The following is a 14,674-nucleotide window of genomic DNA, read 5'->3' as shown; positions in this document are numbered from 1 at the left end:
GCAGGGAAACAAATAACCCTATTAAAAAATGGGGTTCAGGGCTAAACAAAGAATTCACAGCTGAGGAATGCCGAATGGCTGAGAAACACCTAAAGAAATGTTCAACATCTTTAGTCATAAGGGAAATGCAAATCAAAACAACCCTGAGATTTCACCTCACACCAGTGCGATTGGCTAAGATCAAAAACTCAGGTGACAGCAGATGCTGGCAAGGATGTGGAGAAAGAGGAACACTCCTCCATTGTTGGTGGGATTGCAGACTGGTAAAACCATTCTGGAAATCAGTCTGGAGGTTCCTCAGAAAATTGGACATTGAACTGCCTGAGGATCCAGCTATACCTCTCTTGGGCATATACCCAAAAGATGCCTCAACATATAAAAGAGACACGTGCTCCACTATGTTCATCGCAGCCTTCTTTATAATAGCCAGAAAATGGAAAGAACCCAGATGCCCTTCAACAGAGGAATGGATACAGAAAATGTGGTACATCTACACAATGGAATATTACTCAGCTATCAAAAACAACGAGTTTATGAAATTCGTAGGCAAATGGTTGGAACTGGAAAATATCATCCTGAGTGAGCTAACCCAATCACAGAAAGACATACATGGTATGCACTCATTGATAAGTGGCTATTAGCCCAAATGCTTGAAATACCCTAGATCCCTAGAACAAAGGAAACTCAAGAAGGATGATCAAAATGTGAATGCTTCACTCCTTCTTTAAATGAGGAAAAAGAATACCCTTGGCTGGGAAGATAGAGGCAAAGATTAAAACAGAGACTGAAGGAACACCCATTCAGAGCCTGCCCCACAGGTGGCCCATACATATACAGCCACCCAATTGGACAAGATGGATGAAGCAAAGAAGTGCAGACCGACAGGAGCCGGATGTAGATCGCTCCTGAGAGACACAGCCAGAATACAGCAAATACAGAGGCGAATGCCAGCAGCAAACCACTGAACTGAGAATAGGTCCCCTATTGAAGGAATCAGAGAAAGAACTGGAAGAGCTTGAAGGGGCTCGAGACCCCAAAAGTACAACAATGCCAAGCAACCAGAGCTTCCAGGGACTAAGCCACTACCTAAAGACTATACATGGACTGACCCTGGACTCTGACCCCATAGGTAGCAATGAATATCCTAGTAAGAGCAACAGTGGAAGGGGAAGCCCTGGGTCCTGCTAAGACTGAACCCCCAGTGAACTGGTCTATGGGGGGAGGGCGGCAATGGGGGGAGGGTTGGGAGGGGGACACCCATAAGGAAGGGGAGGGGGGAGGGAGATGTTTGCGCGGAAACCGGGAAAGGGAATAACACTCGAAATGTATATAAGAAATACTCAAGTTAATAAAAAAAAATTAAAAAAAAATGGGGTTCAGAGCTACACAAAGAATTCACAGCTGAGGAATGCCGAATGGCTGAGAAACACCTAAAGAAATGTTCAACATCTTTAGTCATAAGGGAAATGCAAATCAAAACAACCCTGAGATTTCACCTCACACCAGTGAGAATGGCTAAGATCAAAAACTCAGGTGACAGCAGATGCTGGCGAGGATGTGGAGAAAGAGGAACACTCCTCCATTGTTGGTGGGATTGCAGACTGGTAAAACCATTCTGGAAATCAGTCTGGAGGTTCCTCAGAAAATTGGACATTGAACTGCCTGAGGATCCAGCTATACCTCTCTTGGGCATATACCCAAAAGATGCCTCAACATATAAAAGAGACACGTGCTCCACTATGTTCATCGCAGCCTTATTTATAATAGCCAGAAAATGGAAAGAACCCAGATGCCCTTCAACAGAGGAATGGATACGGAAAATGTGGTACATCTACACAATGGAATATTACTCAGCTATCAAAAACAACGAGTTTATGAAATTCGTAGGCAAATGGTTGGAACTGGAAAATATCATCCTGAGTGAGCTAACCCAATCACAGAAAGACATACATGGTATGCACTCATTGATAAGTGGCTATTAGCCCAAATGCTTGAATTACCCTAGATCCCTAGAACAAACGAAACTCAAGACGGATGATCAAAATGTGAATGCTTCACTCCTTCTTTAAATGAGGAAAAGGAATACCCTTGGCTGGGAAGGGAGAGGCAAAGATTAAAACAGAGACTGAAGGAACACCCATTCAGAGCCTGCCCCACAGTTGGCCCATACATATACAGCCACCCAATTGGACAAGATGGATGAAGCAAAGAAGTGCAGACCGACAGGAGCCGGATGTAGATCGCTCCTGAGAGACACAGCCAGAATACAGCAAATACAGAGGCGAATGCCAGCAGCAAACCACTGAACTGAGAATAGGTCCCCCGTTGAAGGAATCAGAGAAAGAACTGGAAGAGCTTGAAGGGGCTCGAGACCCCAAAAGTACGACAATGTCAAGCAACCAGAGCTTCCAGGGACTAAGCCACTACCTAAAGACTATACATGGACTGACCCTGGACTCTGACCCCATAGGTAGCAATGAATATCCTAGTAAGAGCACCAGTGGAAGGGGAAGCCCTGGGTCCTGCTAAGACTGAACCCCCAGTGAACTAGACTATGGGGGGAGGGCGGCAATGGGGGGAGGGTTGGGAGGGGGACACCCATAAGGAAGGGGAGAGGGGAGGGGGATGTTTGCCCGGAAACCGGGAAAGGGAATAACACTCGAAATGTATATAAGAAATACTCAAGTTAATAAAAAAAGTAATAATAAAAAAGAAAAAAAAAGAAAACTCAACACATAGTAGATCTGCGCCCCTCTAAACTCTCAAAGGCTCCAAAAACCTCCTGAGCTCAGGATCCTTCTGTATTGATGCAACACTATCTATTTTATCTATATCTATGCAAACAAATGTGAATTTAATTAAAACTTTACATTTTCAAAACTACAGGACAATCATATAAAATCAACTTTTCTATGATATAAATAACATGATAAATATAGAAAGAAAAATTGCAGACTTTACAGAAACCATCAACCCAGAAGCAGATACCTTTTTTTAAACCTGAGTTTAGGATGTACTTTTTCCATTGCATATTTTTTATTTACATTTCAAATGTGAGTCTCTTTCCTGGTTTCCCATCCATAAGTCCCCTATCCTATTCCCCCCTTCTTCTATAAGGGTGGTCCCCCTCCCTAAAAACCCCTCCTCCCCACCTCCCCACTCTGACATTCCCCTACGCTGGTTAACCTGAGTTTAAAGTGTCAAATAGCCATGATGAAACGGGATCTCTCTCTCTTGATGAATGGAATCTAGAGGGAATTCGTGAGATCTCTCAGACTAATGATATAACAGTGAATATATCATAGCGTTAGATTAAATTGTAACTCCTGAAGCTACAGCTTTTGATTTTATTCTTACTTGAAAAAATAAAATCACAGGTCGGAGATTTAGCTCAAAAGCATTGGAACATTTCCTAACAAGACTAACCCTAGTTTGGTCTTCAGAATACACACACACACACACACACACACACACACACACACACACACACACCATCAAAGTTTAAGAAAAATAAATGAATACAGAAACCATGAAAAACTTCCCTCTGTGGTCCCCTGCTAGATGTAACCTGACCGAGGGAAACCATAATTCATTGTAGACTACGCAGCATAGATTCTTCCATGGTGACAGGAAGATACCACGCTTTAAGTTAAGCACAAATGTCACTGCCCATGATCTTGGTCACAACTGTACTATATTTTCCAAATAATAAAAGCTTAGCGTTCACAAGGAGAACAATTTACATGGCCCATAGAGGATGGAAAGTAAGTAAATTTCAAGAACGGTTTTGTTTTAGAAAAGCTAGGCATCATTCGAAGAAAGACAAACGGTACTTAATAATATTGTCGTCTATTTGAGAAATACAAGCTTTGTTTCTCTTGCTACTCAGCTTAATCCACCTGATGAGGAAAACAAAGTAGAAAGAACCTTTAAGAATGACATCCAAAGTTGTGCTCTATCTTACACACACACACACACACACACACACACACACACACACACACACACACACAAGCATCCTCACATCCACAAACTTATTCACCAAACAAACTATTCTTCCATTATATTTTCGATACTTGTCAGGAATCAGAATGATCTACTCTGGTATACATGGATCCTTTCAAAAACATTTGACTCCATGAAAATGCAATTAATTTAGTTTCAAGAATGATGTTGAAACATATTGTGAATAGGAAAGAATAAATTATGTCCCTTAATGGGAAATCTTCATAAAAATGCAATAGGTTTAATTGTAAAGTGTTCTTAAGAGTGAAAAGAGGGAATAATTCTTATGAGTACATTGTTATAATAATTCAAAAAAGATTTAATTATAGAACTAAAAGACAGATCAAACATGCAATTTCCTTCTTTCCATGAGTAGAGGTTTAAAGTGCTTTCATCATTAGATTTCTTTATTTTTTTTCATATTCAGCCTATTAACAGAATGTAATATGGAGAGAAGAGAAAAAAATGAGAACATGAATTGAGTGTCCTGCTTCTTTGAGATAGGGCATTATTGTCAGATCTGTTCTGCCATGTATAGAAAAAAAAGAGTTGGAAGGTACTTAGGGTTTTTCGCCAAGATTGAGGGCAATAAGCAACATTGGGGAACCGTGACAGTCGAGTGCAAAGGGAGCACCTTACAGTGATAGATTCTCATGACACAGAACTCAGTGGCTATAACATGACAGAGAAGCTAGGTCATCCTCCTATACCATACCTATGTTATTGGCAATCAGCTGCTGAATGCCCAGGTATAACCAGGAGAGCATGTGGTTCTGACTGAGCATGTCATAAACCCATAGAATGTACAATCCAAAGGGAGTAAATGGATTACTCATTAGTTTAATCATCTGAGAAACTACTCATTGGCCATTCAAATTAATGACAACTGTAGCACAGGAGAGAAGGTAGAAAGAGCCATGTAGTTTGAATAATATCTGTGTGTTCTCTGGAACTTCTCAAGCAGATACCGAGCAGGTACAGTCAGAGACTTCTTAAGCCTGGAGCAGTTGATTGTTGTGGGGTACCAACGTGTCCTAAAACACTTCAGAACCTGGCTTGCTCATTTTTTTTTAGAAAGGACAGAAAAACATAATGATAAAGGTTTTGTCTCACTAAAGAAAAGCGTTCTGAGATAGACTTGGGGATTTCTAGGACTTTTTTAGTAAATCTCCTGATATCCTGTTTGCCCACCTCTGTGTCAATTTGCGGAAATGCCCTATATTCAAGATGACAGAAAATATCCAATAAATCTTGACATTATGGGGATATAGTTATGAAAAGGAAAGAGGACAGCAGATTCAAACATTTGTATGCAAACAAATTGGTAGGCCAATTGTTTCTGACCACTTCTCTTTCTTATTGGATATTTTATGTATTTACATTTCAAATATTATCCCCCTTCCCCGTCCCCCCTCTCCCATTTCTCCTCCCTCTCTTCCTGCTTCTATGAGGATGCTCCCACTTCCACACCCTGGCATTCCCCTACACTGGGAAAATGAGCCTTCACAGGACCAAGGACTTCTCCTCCTATTGATGCCAGACAATGCCATCCTCTGCTACATATGACGCTGGAGCCATGGGTCCCTCCATGTGTACTCTTTGGTAGATGGTTTAGTCCCCGGGAGCTCTGGGGTGTCTGGTTGGTTGATGTTGTTATTCTTCCTATGGGGTTGCAAAACCTTCAGCTCCTTCAGTCCTTTCTCTAACTCCTGCACTGGGGCCCCTGTGTCTAGTTTGAAGGTCAGCTGCAAGCATCTTCAAGTAAGGCTCTGGCAGAGTCTCTCAGAGACATCCATATCAGGCTCCTGTCAGCAAGTACTTCTTGGCATCAGCAATAGTGACTGGGTTTGGTGGATTTGGTCACCCAGAGACAGCCCCATCTGAGTTTCCATCCCATATGCAGCCACCAAACACAGTCATCAAATCACTTTTCCTCTAGCATTCTACCAAAGTTGTCTTCGTTTTATGCAGTTCGGCCTCTGTCACCATAAGCAGAATCCTTGCACCAGTGGCCATAGCACAAAGGTACGAAGGTTTGTGGGTTTTTTTGTTTTGTTTTTCCAGGCTGTTTTGACTACCACATATAATGTAGACTTGGGAAACTGAGTCAAAGAAAAGGGAAGTAATTTAAGCACTCTAGGAAAAAGGGGGGAAGAGAGAAACATATCACCATTATGTCTAAATTATTTAGCTAAAAATGTTTCTAATATGCTACTTCTAATATGTACTCTTCACACATTCTATGATAGCCTAAATGTCCTGAAAAGATAATGCAAACTATTTCTGATATGCATTGGAGCTCCACCTTGCCAAGTGCATGAATCGTAATTAATTCACAGACTGAAAACTGCATGTTCACAGACTATGTGGTAAAGGCTCCTTTACTGTTACTGTGTATAGTGTATATGCATGTTCATGGGGTAAATAATCAGCAGTTTTCACACCTATCAATCTAGTCTTGGACTTTTCTCTATATCCAGAAGTACAATAAGCATAGAAAAACTGTTTGGACTTACTAAGAATCACTCAATGAGTCAACATTTGCCTCATCGTTTATACCTTTTGCCACTTTTAAAATAAGGGAAACATCTATTGTAAAGAGAAGAACAAATAATAATGACATTGAATTTCAAACAGGAAAATGTTTTTATCATGCACAAGAAATAAGTCAAACAAGATGTGTTCAGAAAGTACATTTTGCTGGCTACATTCCTACACATTTTACTGTATCCTGGACCTAGGTAGGATGGGCTGTGTGGGCTGTAAGAAAGAGGTGGACAAGCAGTAAAGATACTGTATGACCTATTAGTAATGACCATGTTCACCCAGCTGTCTGCTTTTCTCCTTCTTGAAATTAAGAGCACAATGTAGATGTAAATGTTTGAATTTCCAGATGGGAGACTAATTTTATTAAGCACTTACATAGTGTGTGACACAGAGTTAACGCTACAGAAAGTACTGTTACTTTTTGCATTAAAGCAGAATAAATAGAAATTAGTTGTCCTCTGACCATAGAGAATTTAAGAATAGCTTCTACAAGCCTTCACTATGATTAAGACATTGTTTCAATGAACAGGCAGACCAGAATATAGCTATGATATCTTTCTTTTCACAGCTCTTCTTCAGTTGTGTCTGCCTTTTAGCCCCAATTTTAAGGGTTCCAAAACTTTGTGATCAAAGGAAAGGACTAAAATAAATAACTCCCCATGATTTCTATGCCCAATGCTCCTATAAAATAGAACGTAACAATAAATTGTTTATTCCACTCTCTGTTGGTTGATGTTAGTTGTCAAGGTGACAGGATCTATAATCACCTAAGTAAAAGGCTTCATGGCATACCTGTGAAGAATTCTTTCATTTAGGTCAGCCTCTGGACATACCTGTGGGAAATGTTCTGAATTAGATTGGTCTTCATGTCCTAGTGAAAACTTATCTACGTCAGGCAGCCAAAAGGCTCACTGTGCAGCACCTTTCCATGGGCTAAGGTCCTGATCGAATTGAAGCAAAGAGAAAGTGAGCTACTTACTAGCATGCATCATGCTCCTGACTGTGTATTCAGCATGACGAGATGCCTCAAGCCCCTACCAACAAAGCTTCCCTGCTTTGATGTTCTATAGCCTTAGAGAGTGAATGGAAATTGTCTCTCCCTTTCTCAAGTTCGTTTTATGGAGGAATTTACCATAATAACAGTAATTATGGCACATCCTTTTCTAGAATAAGGTTTATGGGCTTTTTGCTTCAGACCCCTAACTGTAACATGAAATTTTTAACATTGCTCTTTTATTACTAGGCAATGAATAGTTAGAATCGATGCTAAAGAGAATTTGCCTCCACCCCTCTTGTAATGGGCAAAGAGATACCTTGGGGGATGGGGTTGTTCTTATATCAGCCAGGGGCAGAGCAAATGACAGTCCTTTGTTTATCCTAGCTTGATACCTGGCTTGGTGGCCAAAGCTGTTTTATGCCTAGGATAAAAAACATCAAGTAACATCCAGGCAGCACAGCCAGGAGGAGGAAAACAGAGACCAGCTACCCACAGACCTACCCTCCAATGCACAGCACAGATGGGCCACAGATACATGTTTGCTGCCATACCACACAGCACAAAGGATATCACCCAGGGGAAATCCGCTGAGTAGCTGACCTACAGTAGGAGCCACCACCATGTATGAGTATGTGTTGGTAGATGGGAAAGAAAGAGAAGTGGAACAACTTGAGCATTATGAAGAGAGATGGAACTGGAGACTTGGGGTAGAAAGAAGTAGCCTGCTGAGTGACTAGTCCTGTCATCTGGGTACATGGTAAAGCCCCATCCTGAGCTGCCATTGAGGGTCATGTCTGGGTCTGTGATTTTGGAGTTACAAGGGTCTGTGTTGATGTCCATGACTAACATTGCCACTAGGATGTCTCTGCTCAGGGCAATTGCTAGGAACCATGCGGATGTCCAGGGACTGTACAAAACTGGCCCTGTTTCTCGCTGGCTGAAGCACTCTAGAGAGCTGGCTTCATCTTTCATCAACAGCAGCATTTGGGAACAGGGCCTGTACCCTAACCAGGTGTCAAAATGGAGCTGGCTATGGGAGCATGGGTGTGGGTGAGCTGGCATGAAGGGCATGAGAGCAAGGAGATCTGACTCTGCTTCAGGCCAATGGCAGCATGGAGTGGCTTAGCTAGAGCAGTGCGGAAGAGCTTGCCCTGGTGGTGAGGATGAAGGAGAGGCGGGTGCATAAGGGAGATCCAGTGTGCTGACCAGCTCAGCTACACCCAGGTCCAGACCCAGGGCTCTGAATGGCCCTACCCCAACATCTACATCATCTGTGAATGGTTGTGACCAGTGACTGGGACAGTCCTGCTGGTCCAAAGCTACAGGATTTCCATGACATAGGGAAACAACAGAAGAACCAGGAGTAGTCCCAAGGAGAATTCAAATATTGATGGTATCAGAGAAGCCAGAGATCTTGAACCAGACTAATGGCTCACTGCAAGGAACACTTGCAAGTGACGATGTGTGGACAGAGGGATGTACTGTGGGATATCCTCCATGATGAAATGTTTTCTATGCTTTTCGTTATTATTGTTGCTGTTTTTGGTGGTGGTAGTGGTTCTTTTTATTTTATTTTGGAAGGGAAGTTGCAAGAGTGAAGGTTAGGGGTTGGGGATTTAGCTCAGTGGTAGAGCGCTTGCCTAGGAAGTGCAAGGCCCTGGGTTCGGTCCCCAGCTCCGAAAAAAAGAACCAAAAAAAAAAAAAAAGAGTGAAGGTTAGATATGTGGGGACGGGGAGATGCATGATGTGAGACTCACAAAGAATCAATAAAATGTTGAAAAAAATAAAAAAACACTTTGTTTCTGCCAAAAGATAGAAATGGGGATCAAACATGACAGAATAAAACTTTGCTTTTTAAATTTTCCTGAAGAATTTGTCTATAATCAGGCAGTACAAGCATTAACCTTGTTTTATGTTAGAACATATTAAAATTCATGGTTTGTAAGTTTAAATTGATTTACAACCTGAGATATTTAACATGTTTGAGATATTTAACATTTCTTTCTCATTGAGTGAAATGGCTGTATGTACAATGAAAACTATTTCTAAACACTTTATTCAAATAAATATTTTTACAACAAAAAGAGTATTTGCTACACATCAAAGCATTTTAGAAATTTTATTAGCAAGGCTCTTAAGCAAATCAAGACATATAATATATTCCTCCATATTTTTAATTAGAAAACTGTTTAAAAATCCATATCTTGCTTAATCTACTACTGTCCTGAGTTGGAACATCTAACAATTTGTGCTAACGAACTGTGAGATTCAGTGTTCCAGGCTAGCACGCAGGCAATTAAACAACATGTCATTTGGTTAATTGTACAGATCACAGGAAATGGTGAGGAAGTGGTTTTCAGTGCTTCTGCCAAGTTCTGTTGCTCATACTATACACCATTGATGCTTTGATTTCCTCAGGTTTGCGCTGATACAAAATTAACCAGTATTCATGATAGACTGAGAACTTTCATGCATTGTTTAAATATGATTGATTTGTTTTATTTTTCCTACACCTCTGGAATTATTTTCACGCAAGCAGATTTGTATAATCCCATATCTTGCAATGGATTTGGAATTAAGTTTTTTGCTTTGAAGATAAATCATGATTCTGAAAGAAAGAAATTCAGGACTGTCATATTTCCTACAAGAGGTTGTACAGTAGACTTGGATTCTGCTCAATAGATGGTTTAATGCATGAGAGTTTTTCACAACCACCTTCGTCTTAAATTTTGGGCTCTCAAATCCTGACAATACTACAAAGAAATGGCTTTGTCCATTTCAAAGTGCACGGAAGAAAAACAAATCAAGAAGCATTTCACTTGAGCTCTTCTGAATTCCAGCTGTGTTGTGTGCTTTCTCATAAAAGCAAACAGAATTGCATGTCATCTCAGACAAGCTTGACAAACAAATCAGAAGGTCAGGCAGTACTCTCCCCAGGGCTTTGAAACAGCACTATCAGTCACGCTCATGACCAAATGGTGGCTGACCTTCTTAAATGCTAACACAACACATCTAGAGACCTAGCAATGTCCTTGTCAGGTTCTATGATTCCATATATGGAAGAATTCAAAGAGATGTATTAGAGCAGGTAAGATTAATAACTCATAAAATGTGTGATGTATACATTATCTATTGTAGCAGCATATCCAAGGGACAAAATCATGACCATTGTCAGAACAAAAATCTCAAGACAGGTAACACATTAATCTCACACTAGAGATAAAGTTATTCCCATGTATCCTGGAATACCTGTGAATGCCTGCTGGGTACTTTTATCTGCAAAGCTTAAGATGTAGAAATCCAGGAACCGTCTGTGAATGATAAGGTTAAAATGATCCTAAGAGATCAGCTTCCACATCTTGGACATCCATCCACAAACAGCAAACTGTTCTGTGTAGGAGACAGAGTTCACAGAAGAAGTGTTCTAGCCTTCTTGGTCTTCACTCCCTAAATTTATAGGTAAAGTACCAGATGAGTGTGTTCACTGAAATAAGTATAAAGCAAAAAGTAGAATGTTCTTGTGTTTTATAGCACGTAATCCATTCAAAAGGCCCAAGGGCTCCACTACTCCACTACTATATCTCTGCTTACTTGGGGATGGCATTAATAACCTTCTGCCAGCTGTAGCTCATTGATACTGGGTAGTTGGAACTAAAAGATATGGAAGTTCTAGCTTTACTACTCAGAAAAGCATGAACTGAGTCGATGGTCAGGAACCAGTTTCGTAGCCAGGCATAGTGTCACAGTCCTGTTATCCCAACGCTAAAGCAGTGAGATCACAGGTTAAAGACCAGTCTGTGTTATATAGTGAGATTCAATCTGAGAGAGAGAGAGAGAGAGAGAGAGAGAGAGAGAGAGAGAGAGAGAGAGAGAGGAAAAGGAAAGAAAGAAAATTCAAATGCATTTGTCCAGATAAGTGTAGCTACTATTCCTCACCAAAGAAACCTCACTTTACAGAAAATGAAGACCTCAACAAAGAACCACAACAGGATACAACACAAAAATCAACATATGATGGGAAGACTAGCCCCAATAGAAACATCTACATTAAAACTCCTGCATGTGTAACTCACAGAATATCTCAGAAGAGGGTACAGAAAGATTATAAGAGGCAGAATACCAGGAACTTCTCCATCAAACAGTGGCTCCTAGAAATGTCCGTATAAATGAGACAAGACCAAGAGCAATAGCAAATAGATATATTACTATAGAGGGGGAAAACTTCACAGGGTCTCAAATTAAGACAGGGAATTACAGACAAATAATGACTACTGGGAGAACAAAATAGCCTCTTGCAGTGATGCCCAACTCAGAGTGCCAGGTTTATACCCCACCACCAAAAATGGACAGACTTAGATAGATAGATAGATAGATAGATAGATAGATAGATAGATAGATAGATAGATAGATAGATAGATGGATGGATGGATGGATGGATGGATGGATGGATGGATAGATTTGTGTGTGAACATGCATGCATGCACATTTGTGTGTGTGTGTGTGTGTGTGTGTGTGTGTGTGTGTGTGTGTGTGTGTGTAACAAAAACAATCAAAGAAAAAAGCTACCAACTTGTGAGTAGTGGGGGATATGGCAGGTGTTTGAGGGATGACAACTGGAGAAAAGAATGGGAAGGAAGTAAAGTGATATAAATCTATTTTAATTCTTAAAGGTAAAAATCCAAAAATAATGTGTTTTTCTTTAGAGCAATGACCTCTTGAGTATATCCTTGTATAAGATAAAAATATAAGAAAGTATCACTTTTGCAAGAATTTAAGAAAGCCCTAGTATGCTAGTTATCAGTAATCCATAGAATGACTTTTCCATTCCTCTGATTGTTTTTAAAGCAAGGACACATCTTTTTGAGCAGGCTAGCATTTTTCACCTCATCAATTCTTACTGCTCATTAAGGCATGATCAAGTCTGTGTTGGAGCTTCATTTCTTTTAATTATTTTCTCTCTTCTTTCTCACATTACAGTATCATTTCAAACTTACAGACACTGTAAACTATCAGCAGTAGTTAATACCTTGTTAATATCACCCACTGCATTTCATATTTAATGTCTATACTCAGGCTTCAAAAAAGTTTTTACAAAAGTAACTGCTGGTGGGATTCTTGTTCCTACTTATGGGTAAGCATATACAAATATACATACTTAAGCACATTAAGGCACACATGTGCCTCTCAGACCCGAGCTCCCATTTTCCCATGAGCCATTTCTTTCTTAGTCTACTAACATGAAAATTTTCCCTGGAAAGAAAATATAGGACTTTCAAGTAGATTATTTCTCCACAATAGAGCTCATGACAGAGACCTCTTAGACAACTGCTATTTTAGGTCTGTGACAGAGGCAAGCACAGAAAAGGATTCTAGAATGATTATTGCCAGAGATAGGCAACAAATTATTTCATTGTCATATCTCTCTGTGTTTGTGTGCTCTCAGCAAATTTGGAGCATCTATGAAATTGATGTGAGTTTCCCACTGTGGTGTCATGTGATAACCCTTGTATGAAATGTCATTTACTTGCATGTCTGCCCCATAGAATTGACGATCCCTAAAATCACAGTGTCTTAACCTTTTCTGTTTGCTTCAGAACTAAGCACTAAAAATAACCTTTGTAGCACAATTACCTAGAGTTTAACAAGGAATATGTTTACAAGTCCTTCCTTAAGCTTCTGAATCATTGTCTCTGGGAATATGGACCAAGAAGCTATCAAATATTCAGTGCAGTTTTAAAAATTATTGTTATATACCATATAGATTTAGAATAATTATAATTAATGTTTAATATTAGTTAGGTGAAGGGAACAACTCTGATTCCATTCCTTTTGCCCAGTCCTACTACAGAGAAGGATTGACAAATTCAAGGCATCGCACACCTCAGGACAAGGCAGTTAAAATGAACTATAACGTAGGTGTAGTGCCTAAAATTGTGTGGTACTGATAGCCTCAGACAATGCATAAAGACTCTGGGCACACAAAACACATAGAGAAAAAGAGGATGATACCTCCAGTCTTCTTTGGTCCTTATGGCTTCGAATTTTTACAGTTCATAGTTACATTGTTCACTTAGGAATCAAAATAAAAGTCCATGTACGGACATTTAAAGAAAAAACGTGTTTATAGCTTATCTCCAAAACTCTTTGAGTGTCAGAAATCATGGTATACCATTCAGTGTAACTTGCCAACATTATAGCCTTAGATTTCCTATGTAGTCAGCTTTTAACAACCTAAGATGCTAACACACAATTTTAATTTTATGTATGCTTCCATGACCTTAACTTATACTCCTCTCTCTCTCTCTCTCTCTCTCTCTCTCTCTCTCTCTCTCTCTCTCACACACACACACACACACACACACACACACACACACACACACACACAATCATTTGCTAAAAATGGCCTGAGGGTTGAAAACAACTTTACATCTAATGACTGTAGTTTCCTTTCTTGGGGCTTATAAGTATGACCTTGGGTATCTGAAAAAACACATCCAACCTCTCCTTCATAGCCTGTTGCTTCCAAATATAACAAAGCCAGCACTTTAGCCAATGGCTGAAGGGTTGGGAAATGGGTGCAGGTGGTATCTTGCTGAAGTAGACTTCCTAACGAATTGATCTGTTTACAAGAACTGCAAAACCAGTGCTAGCATTCAGGAAACATGAGAATCCAGGGCTGAAGGAATTCATTCTTGTAGCAAGATTTGTGTTCTGCTAAAAACATAACAGGCTGCAGTTGGGCACTGAAAGGAAAGGGGTCCTTATGAGTACAGGGCAGTTTATCTACACTAACACACTGGCTGTCAATGTTCCCTTATGTGCATTCCAATTCTCTACAGAACCACTTCAAGCTTTAACATGCTTGCTAAATACCTGAAGATAATGTTAACACACAAATTCTGATTGTACAGGTCTTAGAGTACACATGAACTTTCAACGATAAGCTCCTTACTAATAGCAATATTACCTCCCTGCAGGTCATACTCAGAGTAGTCAACACAAAGGAATAGATACCTAATATAGAACAACCCCCGGCACGTTTCTTTAAAGCCGATAACCATGCTATAATACCTATATGCAGAATGTCACACAGTGAACTCAAGTAGGCGGAACACTTCCGAGGTC

The 14,674-nt window shown here is 40.1% G+C and overlaps 1 non-coding gene across 1 annotated transcript; it reads left to right on the top strand.

Moving 5' to 3' along the window:
- Window positions 1–7,839: 7,839 nt before the first annotated feature.
- On the top strand, window positions 7,840–7,983 carry LOC120097228 (small nucleolar RNA SNORA48). Its single transcript, XR_005494457.1, has one exon. It is a non-coding gene; the product is annotated as a small nucleolar RNA SNORA48 (small nucleolar RNA).
- Window positions 7,984–14,674: the final 6,691 nt, after the last annotated feature.

The sequence above is a fragment of the Rattus norvegicus genome, chromosome 15, assembly GCF_036323735.1.
Source record: "Rattus norvegicus strain BN/NHsdMcwi chromosome 15, GRCr8, whole genome shotgun sequence".
In the NCBI taxonomy this organism is placed as follows: Eukaryota; Metazoa; Chordata; class Mammalia; order Rodentia; family Muridae; genus Rattus; species Rattus norvegicus.
This window is presented reverse-complemented; position numbering and strand designations above follow the sequence as displayed.